Below are 12,979 nucleotides of genomic sequence, written 5' to 3' on the forward strand. Positions count from 1 at the left end.
TCTTAAAAATGGCATTTTAAAAATAAAACTTTTGAATGAGTTTTCACTATCACCTTAAAAATTCAGGCTTAACATTTCCTTTGAAAGAAACATTTACTGGAGTTTTCTCTGATTAAGCTTTCATGAATCAGGTCTTCCACATAAGCAAACTCTCCCTACAGGGTTAGTTGGGTCTTTGCTGGCAAATATTTTACAAAGAAGGTATTTGTTTCAGAAATAAACATTTAATTTGGATGAATCTTAATAGTCACAGTGCTTGATTCTGATGAAAATGTTTACTAGCAGCATTTCTGCTTTGGAACCATTTGTTTCTATTATTTTGACAGAAATAAAATTTGGTTGGTTGTTGTTTGAGATGTGAAATGGTTTTGTAAGCATTTCAGCCTGATGCCCAGGCAGGCAGTCACAATAATTCTTCTCCAAATAAATGGGAGCCACCATTTTTCTATTCATTATTTCAGTAAGAAAAGTTTAACCAGTGAAAGGATTTGCAAAACATTGCATTGTAAAAACCTTAATGAAAATTGCAACAAAAGTTAGAGCACTGTAAATATTTTTGCAAAGGTCTGGGCAATCTTTTCTTTTGATAAATACTTGTCTGCACAGTAAGAGAAGTTAAAAGCCAAATGAGAAAGATGTGTTGTCTCATGTGTAGTTTTGAACAGCAAATATTGAATTTAGCAGAGGATCTTCCTGTGCCTTATGTGTCACATGTAAGGTGGAAAAGTAGAGTAAATTTCATGCCAACATATTAGCAACATAAAGGTGACTTCTGTAATTAAATCATTTTTTTAATCATCAAAATTGAAAATAAGAGAAAACAACTTCTGAAGAAGTCCAGGGTCAATCAGCTAAATAAACTAAAGTCATCCAGTCAACTAGCATTGATTGGATTTTAGCAAGATGAAATTGACTTTGCTCCAACTCCACCCACTTCACAAACTAATTAAAAAAGCACATCAGCAACATCTTCAATCAGCTAAGGAAGATAAGTAGGCTTCAAAGCAATCAACTACAAAACTCTGTCAAGAACAGCAATAGATCCTCAAAGAACTTCGGAGAGCTTTCTGAAAGTTACTCACATCAATCAAAAACAAAACAAAACAAAACTCAGAGCCATGCACTTGTATTTTGGGGGGACTTTCTTGGACAATGTATTGGCCGACTTATAACTAAAAGAAAACCACACATCAGCAGGGCATATATTAGCATCCAAGATCTCACTCAACTTCAGTCCACCTAAATTCCCATCAAGCAGGAGTAATAACAATGCTTGGATCAGAAGGGCATGAAGGGTCATTGAGCAAATCATTTAAAATGTCTAGAAATGTGCAGCTCCTATAGTCCTTAAATAGAATAGAGGATTATTAGATTACCTTTTGCAAGGAACAGTGACTACAGGTCAGTAAAAGACCTTGCATTGTGAGCGTCTCATTCTTTTTACCATCCAAAACACCACAGACCATTCTGTTCATTTTTTGAATAAAGAAATGAATAAAAAAAAGCACTTGAGGTTATTTAATAGCACAAGAAATGTTTTCATCTATGTGTTTTCAGTCTCAAAGTACTGAAAGTCTAATTTTTTAAATGACAGGTATCTTCCTGTTCAAAACTCTGTGCTGTTGACAAGTCTAGCAAAAAGATTCAGAAAAAGTCTGAAAATATTATTTCTTTCACTTTTGGATGATGTAAACGGAAGAAAGAAAAAGGAGTTTGGAAAAAAGGAAAGAAAAGACAAAAGTACACAGAAGACTATGCATGTCTAATATGGTGTTAAGTTTTCAGGTCATTCTTATTGGCGTTTAGTGAGAGCCATTGCTTTTCTCTATCTTAAGTGTCTTTTTTAAATGTATGTCCACGTACTCTATTCAGAGTTACTGTTACTTTATACATGCAAAAGTATTTCTAAACCTTTCAAAAAATAAACTTCCATGAAATACCTTGACTCAGTGATTGTGGGACTGCATAAGGGGATAATATGTACAGCTGGGGTAATGTGAGCCACTCAGGGTGCCTCAGAACAGAAGCCATGTGCCAACTAGCATGAAAAGTACTTAAATATACAACTGCTACAGTAATACCAGTGTGTATCTGCTAAATATCAACGCTGCCTTTCTTTTCTGTCGATGTATAAACATTCTGGAATTCAGAAATGCAAACGTAGGAACCCAGAAAGTTAAATTATACATTGAATTTTAGAGCAGAAAGGGATTCAGAAGCACAAATCCTGGTTTTAGAATAAGGAGTCATGAGTGACATACTTGCACTCATAAAGCTCTTTGTAGCAGAATTGGGGCAAGATCAAGTATCGAAACTGTACAATATTCTTTTTCAACAGCTCAAGGAGAGAGTACCTATTACACTAAGTAGATTTTCTATCACACTGGTCAACAGCTGGTGGAAAATCAATTTCAGGCCATCAACCAGAGAATTAAAAGTCTTCCTGAAGAAGTGAAACATTACTGGTTCTTATAAAAATACAAACTTCCTCTACATCCCACTCCTCCATCAAACATTCATAGATAATAATGAGAGATAATTTATACCAAAAGAATGGCTGAAACAAATGGAAAACAATACTCTCGTGGGTTTGCTTTGTGGAAATGCCACAGGAAATTACCAGTGAATCACATTTCACTTCTGTTTCACTCCTTCAAGAGGCATGATGATCTCATAGAGAGAGCATCATTTTCAGTGGCAGATGGATACAGTGAAAATCTCAGTGTGGCCACTTCATAAATAGCTAAAATTTGAATTTAATTATCAGTGTTATAGCTATCTAGCTATAAGATATTGATAGAAATAATAATACTTGTAACCTGATTGTTGTAGAAATTAAATAAAAAATTTATGTATGACTCATAAGACATCAGCCTTACCTGCCTGTGGCTGCAAAATGATGTTGCATTTTCTCTTCATGTCCAGACTGTTAGGATCTGAACTAACTCCTGGCAGATGACCTCCTCAAAGTTTTCTGGGTGTTTCTCAGCATCTTGTCTCCCACGTGCTCCAGAGTAAATCTGTTAGCTTCCTCACCTACATCTGCTCCTGTGCTCTGACAGTCCCCACAATAGCAGTCCTCTTCTGGGCAGCTTTTTTTTTTTTTTTTTGTTCACACCACTTGGCATGCTGGATCTTAGTTCTCTGACCAGGATCGAACCCGTGTCCTCTGCAGTGGAAGCGTGGAATCCTAACCACTGGACTTCAAAGGAATTTCCTGGGCAACTATTTTTGACTATAGGTCCCCACTGCCATCCCCTTGGTTTTATCATGAGCTTACTGCTCAACCCAACTTCCCACATTACAATTGGGAAATGATTAGGGATGATGTGATTTACTCCCAGTTTAATTGAGGTTTAGGTTTATAGGAAATAACACAACTGCTAGCATCTCACATGCCCCAAACCTTCCTTAGCTCTGCTTCTTAGGTCAACACCCATTCTCTCCCTCAACTTGCCTTCTTGTACACGGGCTCACTAATTCTCCCCACTGGAAATGCTCCAAATATTCCCATGCCTAGAGTCTGGGACCACCTTCACTTTCCCACCTGGGGACCCATAAAAGAAAAATGTCTTCCTCACCAGTCCAAGGCCAGTTCATATCCAGACCTAGAACTTCCTCCTTACAGGATAACTGACAGCAATTAACCCTTTCTTCAGGGCAAAATGACCACCTAATACGTAAGGTCTGGCCTGATGTCTTAGTTGTGACATACCCTGGAGTCAAGGGGATATTTTCCAAAGCCTTGTATATTCATTCTTAAATAAACAACACATGTAGGACAACAGTTACTAAGACATGCCTAGCATTTTTAAAAACACTATCAAAGTGTTTTTTCCAAAATGAAATACAAAAACACAACAAAGTATGCCTCACTCATGTCATGGTCTGGACTCACATTCTAATCTCTTGTGAGCGAGGCACAGTGAAATGCAGCCACACACAGCATCTAATGAAAAGAAAAAAAAGAAGAAGAAATGGATTTAGAGATAAATCATAGCCTTACCCTAAAATAAGAAACTTCTTGCAAACCTATAAATAATAGACTTTCAGCTTTAAAAGACTCTAGTGCCCCTTGGGATATAGTAATATTTGTGGCTATTGTTATTTGTGATTATAATTAGTATTCATAGGAAAAATGGAAACAGTGACAGATTTTATTTTCTTGGGCTCCAAAATTATTGTGGATGGTGACTGCAGCCATGAAATTCAAAGACGCTTGCTCCTTGGAAGGAAAGTAATAACAAACCAAGACCCAGTATATTAAAAAATAGACATTATTTTGCCAACAAAGATCCTTGTAGTCGAAGTTATGGTTTTTCCAGGTCATATATGAATGTGAGAGTTGGACCATAAAGAAGGTTGAATGCTGAAGAATTGATGCTTTCGAAATGTGATGCTGGAGAAGACTCTTGAGAGTCCCTTGTACAGCAATGAGATCAAACCAGTCAAACTTAAAGGAAATCAACCTGGAATATTCATCAAAAGGATTAATGCTGAAGCTCCAATATTTTGACCATCTGATGAGAATAGCCAGCTCATTGGAAAAGACTCTGATGCTGGGAAAGATCAAGGGCAGGAGCAGAAGGTGGCAGCAGAGGATGAGACGGTTAGAGAGCATCACCACTCAAAGGACATGAGTTTGAATAATCTCTTGGGAGATAGTGAAGGACAGGGAATCCTAGTGTGCTGCAGTCCATGTATTGCGAATAGTCAGACACTACTTAGTGAGTGAACATCAAAGAAATAGGACGCAGTAGTTAGTTTGCAATATCCAAACGAAGTAAACAGAGCTCAGACACCAAATCTTAGGTGATAGTCTTGGGGGCAGGGAGGAAATATATGCATTACGTTACTAAAGTCATGGGCAATAAGATAGAGTTGCTATTTCTTAAGTGTCTATTACCATGCATCTGGCCACTTAACAACTATTTACTTTCATAAAGGAACCTTAAATGTTGGACATCAGTCCCACTTTACACATGAGGAAAGCATACAAGTTGCCTAGGATGACCCAGGTAGTAAATGATGGGGCTAGAATTGATGCCCAGTCTATTTGACACAAAAGCCAATGATCTTTCTAATCTTCTCAACACATGCTTCTGCCTGCCTAATACCGAGACAGACAATGCCTGATGATGAGACATGGTGATACTGAACATGAGGAAAATGAAAAAGACCAAGAGTTTTGATAGCTTTCTCGTGATTCTCATATTTAGCATAAGAGTATGTATTCAGGGTAATGACAGAAGATTTCTTCTTTCCTTGAATTTCAGTGCAGCAAAACACATGACATGGATTTATTGTTTCATTCCTTCGAGTCACTGAGCCAGCATTAGTTAACCAGGTACCTTGTGAAAGCCATGTAGGCATGAAGATATAGACAGTAAAATGAAAAGATTTCTAAGATTCTGTTCATCTTAGAGTCTAGTAGGGGAACCAAGAGGGAGATCAATTAAGTACTTGACATTGTTAAAAACATTGCCAGCAAGATAGGGTCAAGGTGATGTAGGGTGTCATGTAGCTCAGACTAAGAGGATAAAGAAGACCTCTGTGAGGCACTGACTCAGAAACTTGAAGGATGATAGGCATTAACCAGGTGGACATGGTCTATTAAGAGAATAAACAGCATAGGGGAGGCACTAAGGTGTGAAAATGCTTGGTGCATTTGGAAAACTCTAAGTAGGTCTCTTTGAAACTTCGACAAGTGGTGCTTAGAACTTAAGGCTTAGTTTCTTCACATTTGAATCAGAAGTAATAAAAGTACCATTTTATTTTGTAGGAATGGATGTTTAATTTGAGCTAAATTTGGGCTTAGCACACTTCTTGGTCCTTAGCACAGTCTTCATAAATGTTAGCTCTTGTGATCATGGAGAACTTTGCAGGTCAGGTGGACATGACTTTGGTGAGCAGTAACCAAAAACCATCTGGGTCAAACTGACTTACCAACAAAGAGAGACTCTAGACTTCTGATCTGAAAAGCACTGAAGTAAGCCAAGCTTTCAGGCATGATTCAGTTGGAGATACAGCCTAAGGAAAGCTAGTAAGTGCTTAACCACTGGATCTGGAAGTGAGGAGGAGGAGGGAGAAGAGGGAAGAGGAGAAAAAAGGGAAGGAGGAAAAGAATCAGTGGCCCTGATTTTTAGTGTTTGCAAAGTTCCATGGTGTGAATACTTCCACTGTGGCCAGTTTATGTTTTAAGCTACAAACATAATGTTAACCAACTCACAAGATCCCTGAAAATTTAGCAGTTGGCTCTCATGAGCTAGCTGGTATGAACCAGCTCCAGGAAAGCTGGACCCAGCTTGGTTTCTTTGAGATTCTTTTCACCTATGTGTGCCACCATACTGAAGATGACTTTTCTCATGATCTCAGAGTGCCAGAGAACATGGTACTTTTTCTTCATGTGGGGGTGGGGGTGGGTAGGGTTCCAGAAAGATGGCTTCTCTTGCTATGGAAAAGGAGTCTCAAGTTTCACTTTGTTTGGACCTCCCCTGAACCAGTACTTGTGTTAAGCGTTTATTCTGATTCAGATCCTCTGGGGATAGGTCATGGGTCCATCCTTAGCTTCTCAGTCGTGTCCTACTCTTTGTGGCCACATGGACTGTAGACAGGAAGACTCCTCGGTCAATGGGATTTCCCAGGCAAGAATGCTGGAGTGGGTTGCCATTTCCTCCTTCAGGGGATCTTCCCAATTTAGGGATTGAACTAGTGTCTCAAAAGTCTCCTGCATTGGCAGGCATATTCTTTACCATTGAACCACCTGGGAAACCCAAGGATGAGTCAATCCCACTCAGATGACATAAAGAGAGGTCATAGACCTCGTGTTAGGTGCTATTAGGAAGAGAACCAAGGGAGAATGAATTCTGGTTGAACTACCAGCAAAAGCCCAGGGAACAGCCGAGGGAGTTTACACTGTATAGCAAGGGTGATGCAAAGATCCTGGGAAGACATATCATTGGAAATGTAGTCTTCCAACATCAGATGCCAATCTTTATTTTAAAAACATATCTAAAAACTATTGTTTCTAGCATCATGGCTGATTACACCAGCTGCTAAGTTGCTTCAGTCGTGTCCGACTCTGTGCGACCCCATAGACGGCAGCCCACCATGCTCCTCCGTCCCTGGGATTCTCCAGGCAAGAACACTGGAGTGGGTTGCCATTTCCTTCTCTAATGATTACACCAGGGAAAGTGTTTATTATGTTAGCTCAGGTTTTAACTTCAGATATTTTATAAATAGCCAAGACCTAAGTTATAAAAGAGGCAATTTACAAGGATCTTCTCATTTTACAAATGAGAATTTGTTTTGATTCTCCAGGTTTCTGGCCATTTTGAGGCGGAGAAAGATGAACTCAATTAAACCTTAACTGAATAGTAAATGAGGGGGTGATTCTATTATGTCATCCACAAGATAATGCATAATCAAGAAGAACCTATAGGGCAATTAGCCTCCTGAGAGACTCTAATATTTCAATAAGCCACAGAAATAAATTCTGGGGAATTTAAACACAAAGACTCTATTAATTGCAATGTTCTCTTATCCACAGCAAAACATGTGCATGTATGTCTTCTTGCCGTTTTTCTATCCAGTTGTTCTTGAACTTCTTTGCAACTTTCCAGCCCCTCACATTTGCCTCTGGCTGATTTTAAATTATGCTAATTGGAAGAGGGAAAAATGCTAGTAATGGAATAAAATAGAATGCTATTTCTTATAGCATCTGGTGCAATCTGAGCCATTTAAAAGTGCATCTTATGGAATAGAGATCTGAATAAGCAATGCCAGTCTGATTACAAACAACATGGGTCTCATTAGAATATGTCAATCTGATTGCTAGGTAGTGATACACTGCAGATTACTAAGCCATAATTGCCTCTTACACATTATGGGTATAATATATAGTTTCTCTGGGTGCATGTTAAAGTTGCTTTCTCTCATGGCTATCTTTTCCAGCTCTACACAAAGCAATGTCTATGTTTTACTAAGTTAATTTTAACTGGGTCCTTAAGTCCTAATTCTATTTTCTTCTAAGCATTCATGAAGTTTTCTACAGCAGCATTGTAAACAAAGAATTATATCCAAGGAGTTTGCCAGAAACAAGATATGTCAGGGGTCTATTACCCATTCAACTGGGAGCAGTCAATGGCTCAAGGCACTTCCTCCAAAGGGAAAGGGTAAAATCACTGAGGCTAAAGCCCACAACATAGCTACGAGTCTTAATTAGGTTGTTGATTCAAGTGTGTGGGGTATTTTTTCATTGTTAAAATTCATTTGGTTCTTTATTATGACTAGAAGAATTCAGAGATTTAGCCCAGATCATGACTGGCTCACAATGGTCATTTCATGACTTAAAACCTCCTACACAGGTTCCCAAATCAAGGCTCAACTTTCACACTTTCCAATAACACAATCTCTCCAACTTATGCTTCCACCTCACACAAGAACTGGCTCTACCCCAGCCAGAACTATAGCCCCTAGACCACCAATGAGCAAAAGGCAAATCTCTGTGCAGCTGAAAATCCAGGTAAGTCCCTGGACTCTGTGTTAGGGGGTATGGAGGTAGATGCACCATGAGCTGGGAGTCAAGCTACAAGAATTCAAAGTCATGCAATGTGGGATGCATCTGTGGTCCTCTCCTTCAGTTTTCTCATCTGAATCCACAGTGAATAGATGTCTAAATTGTGTTTCCAATAATTTTCATTCTATGGAGATACTGTTGTTGTTGTTTAACTGCTAAGTCATGTCAGACTCCTTGGAACCCCACGGACTACAGCATGCCAGCCCTCCCTGTCCCTCACCATCTCCCAGAGTTCATCCAAATTCATGTCCAAGTTCATGGACATTGAATCAGTGATGCTATCCAACCATCTTATCAACAAGAAGATATTAAGAGGGCTTTATTTTCAAATGTGTTTGGAAAAAGCTTAAACAGGCAAAATTGGTTTCTTTCCCATGGGACTTCTTAGAGTCTTTAATGTATTAAGTTAAAATGCTTTACGAATCTCCAAAAGGGATTAGTGAAATACATTACTGTTTTCCAATCTTATTTGATCATAGAATTCTTCTGGCACCAAGCTACCATTTATTTAATAATACTCATCAACATTTTATCAACCTAATGATTTATCTAAATACTTATGTACTCTCTATGATGTCACATTTGGACAACATGGCTCATTCACATGGTCTGATTGGCTCATGTAAACATCCACAAGAATTGTCTTTAGAACTGATTACACTGAATTCTCACAAGACCCTGACAAAGAAGGGATCACCCTGACAAAGAAGGCTCTCATATTAAAGATGAGTAAACTGAGTTTCAAGGGGGTTAAGGGATTTGTCCAAGGTTACACAGATAGGGTCCACATAAAGTCTGTGCACTTTTTTATTCCATCATGCTCAGTCTCTCCTTTGGTTAATTTTTCTCTCATCTTTGGACTCATCTCTTTTTTTCCTGTTTAGTTAATAACTAGCCTCTTTGTCAGAGGCCATCATCAAAATGAAGAATGGCATTTGCGAAATGTTGTCCATAGCTTTTATAATTAAAGAAAATCACCACTTCCTCCCCCACTATATATCACAGGTGGTATCTTAGCAATAGTAGATTACACTCTGCTTTTAGTGAAAAGGAAACAGTGGAAATTAATTATCATGAAACACAATGGCAAACACTGTACTTTAGCGCTTCCCTGGTGGCTCAAATGATAAAGAATCTGCCTGCGATGTGGACCATGTGGGTTCAATCCCTGGGTTGGGAAGATCCCCTGAAGTAGGAAATGACAATCCATTTTAGTACTCTTGCCTGGAGAATTCCATGGACAGAAGACCCTGGTGTATTATAGTCCATGGGGTCTCAGAGTCAGACATGACCGAATGACTAACACTTTCACTTCAGACTTTGGAAATAAATTCTCACAAAACACAGTGTGGAAGGTGAACACTGTTCTTAAGGTATAGTTTGATTCACTAGAGTTTATCGAAAATAATTAACATGACAAATCAGACAAAAGTAAGCCATCTGGCACCAGAATAGGCAAGTGGTGTTTAGGGAAGAATGTACCGACTAACATATCTGCTCCCAGTGGTGTGTAGCATCATCAAATGGAACACACCCACTGGACAAATTGATTAATTAGATAGGAGGGGGCAACCCGGCTTTATCAAAAGGTACGGTGGTGGAATAGAGGCGGCAAGCAATTTCTGGAGTTCAACTACCTGTCTAAATTTCAACCTTTATTAGTGGGGTGGCCTCAGACTAGTGGTCCAATCAACTTATGCCTTAGTGTTTTAATCCATAAAATGGGCCTGAGTGCTTCTGTCTGTCATAAGCTGTTATATATAAATAAACAGAGTTCAGTACATGGCTAGCACATGGTTCAAGTGTTTACAATGTTTAAAGGACTGAAACCCTCTAAGACTGCACTTTAGCTCTAATTCTTCAGAAGTCTCAGAACAAGCCTTCAGGGTCTTATCCATCTGGGAGACATCAAGGGGTTAAGGTGGTTTTGTGCAATAGCTGTATCTTTATTTGGAGGAAAAAATAACACCTCAAAATTGTTGCTTGGATTAGAGTTTATTCTATGTCCCCCCCTTTCTTCCTAGGGAAACTGAGTGGCTAAGGCAATTTAAACTCTAAAAGGCAGGCACTTTTGTGTACAAACAGGAGGTTGTAGGTAGCCAACGTTGTCTAAGTAGAGATCTGTGATGCAGAAAGGAAAATACAATCCTTAAAGCGTCTAGGTTGACAAGGGTGAGAATGCAAATGTTGTTAACAAGTCTGAACATTGCTTGTGCTTGTCTGCATCTCTGGGAAATGGCTACAGGCACATTTACGGGAGATCAAACAACGCCTTGAGATGCGCTTGACTTCTACAGGAAGCTTTCCCTGACCCCCACTAGGTGCATGGGGCTCCTGTACTCATGATAGAACCTGGCTACCTGCTCAACTGTTTTAGTTCCTCTTCCTATGCATGCTGCCCAGCCTCCAAAGAGATCAGGTCCATGTGATTGGGTTCCGGTCAGTGAAGCAGGAATACAAGCCCTTTCCATATCTGACCATACAGTCTGCAGCACCAGCTTTCACATTCTCTTCCCCTTATGTGGTGGCCTTGGACATCGTGTGTGGCAGCCTCACAGGAGAGGAACAGTTTGGATTCCTGAGTCACTGCTTGGAAAGTTGCCAGGAAAGTCCTCTGAATCTTCTCTAGGCTGTGATGTGAGCTGGAAATCAAACTTAAGTGTGTCCAGCACGAAAAATAGGGGTCAGAAGTTAGCATGCATTACCATCAAATAATGTAAGATCCCACAACACACTTACACTGAAATTAATCTTGAAATTATTAAGATTGCATGTGGCACTCTACTAGCTCGTTCAAGAAAATGTAAGGGAAAATATTGATGATGTGATGGTTAAGTTTATGTGTCAGACTGACATGCCACAGGGTGCCCAGATTAAACATCATTTCTGGGTGTGTCTGTGAGGTGTTTTCAGTTGAGATTAACATTTGAATCAGTGGACTCAGTATGTCCTCCCCAGTATGGGTGGGTATCATCTAATATGTCAGGATATGGATGGAGGAATCCCCACCTTCGTCTTTTCCCAGCCTCACCCTTTCAGCAGAGACATTTCATCTCATTTTCTCCTGCCCTTGGACATAAATTTATTCCATTGGCTCAAATGGTTCTCAGGCCTTTGAGTTTGGGCTGAATTATACCCCTGGCCTTTCTGGATATCCAATTTGCAGACTGTGGAACTTTTCAGTCTCCATAACTTCATGAACCATTTTCTCATAAAATGTCTATTTACCTATATTGTTCTATATCCATATGCGTATGCAGTCGCTCTGTCATGTCCAACTCTTTGCGACCCTTGGTCCATGGATTTTCTAGGTAAGAATACTGGATTGGGTTGCCACTTTCCTCCTCTAGGAAATCTTCTCGACCCAGAGATTGAACCTCATTTCCTGTGTCTCCTGTATTGCTGGCAGATTATTTACCCGCTGAGCAGTCAGGGAAGCCCTTGTCTCCATATAGAGAAGACATATCTTCTATTACCAGTTGCTTTTCTATCTTGTTAAATAAGTTGTGGAGGAAATGTCAAGCCTAGTCTCTTTACAATCACAAATACATTCCCAATTGCTCTACATTTCAATAAAGCTGATTCTAGATCGGTGTTTCAGTAAGAAATAAACACAAAGTAGCCAGACATAGCCCAGATTCTTTTCATTTCAAAGCCCATGTTTTAAAATGTCACTATTAACACTAAAAGGCACATACACCCCTGCTCTCTGAAGCCAGCTTCACCCAGGATTTTAATTTATTACAAGTCTTTGAGTCTGATTTTCAGTTAACAGAGGCTTAGTCAATGGTAGCTTGTTGAATGAAATAATATCATGAGGAGAACATTCATTCTTTAAACTGTGGCCTTTCATATTCGTATGTTCCACACTAATTTGATGAAATTTATGAACTTTCTCCCCATCATAACACACATATAATCATTAAACCTGCACCATGTTTTAGGAAAACTTTTGGAAACTTGGAGCTCCAGTGGTGTAACCTCAAGGGTCTATGTGAATGTTGTTCAGTTGTGTCTGACTCTTTGCAACCTCATGGACCATATAGTCCACAGAATTCTCTATGCCAGAACACTAGAGTGGGTAGACGTAGACTTTGCCTTCTCCAGAGGATCTTCGCAACCCAGGGATCAAACCCAGGTCTCCTGCATTGCAGGCGGATTCTTTACCAGCTGAGCCACAAGCAAAGTCCAAGAATACTGGAGTGGGTAGCCTATCCCTTCTCCAGAGGATCTTCGCAATCCAGGAATTGAACTGGGGTCTCCTGCACTGCAGGTGGATTCTTTACCAACCGAGCTATCAGGGAAGCCCCAAGGGTCTGTGGATTCTGGATTAAAGCCCTGTGGTAAGGACACATAGCTGGTAACTTGGATCAGTAGCAATGGTATCAGAGAGGGTGCAGA

The 12,979-nt window shown here is 39.6% G+C and overlaps 1 protein-coding gene across 2 annotated transcripts in view; it reads right to left on the bottom strand.

Moving 5' to 3' along the window:
* The window catches only part of EPHA4 (EPH receptor A4), a 178,048-nt gene that overhangs the window by 1,900 nt on the left and 163,169 nt on the right, over positions 1-12,979 (bottom strand). The window contains exon 18 of one of the 2 annotated variants that reach the window (XM_069574654.1): positions 3,094-3,949. The exons of the other annotated variant lie outside the window; for it this stretch is intronic. The gene's annotated coding sequence lies outside the window, so the exon portion shown is untranslated. Of the gene's footprint in view, positions 1-3,093; positions 3,950-12,979 lie in introns of those variants that run through there. 2 annotated transcript variants of the gene reach the window in all.

This window comes from Ovis canadensis, chromosome 2 (genome assembly GCF_042477335.2).
Source record: "Ovis canadensis isolate MfBH-ARS-UI-01 breed Bighorn chromosome 2, ARS-UI_OviCan_v2, whole genome shotgun sequence".
NCBI classification, from domain to species: Eukaryota; Metazoa; Chordata; class Mammalia; order Artiodactyla; family Bovidae; genus Ovis; species Ovis canadensis.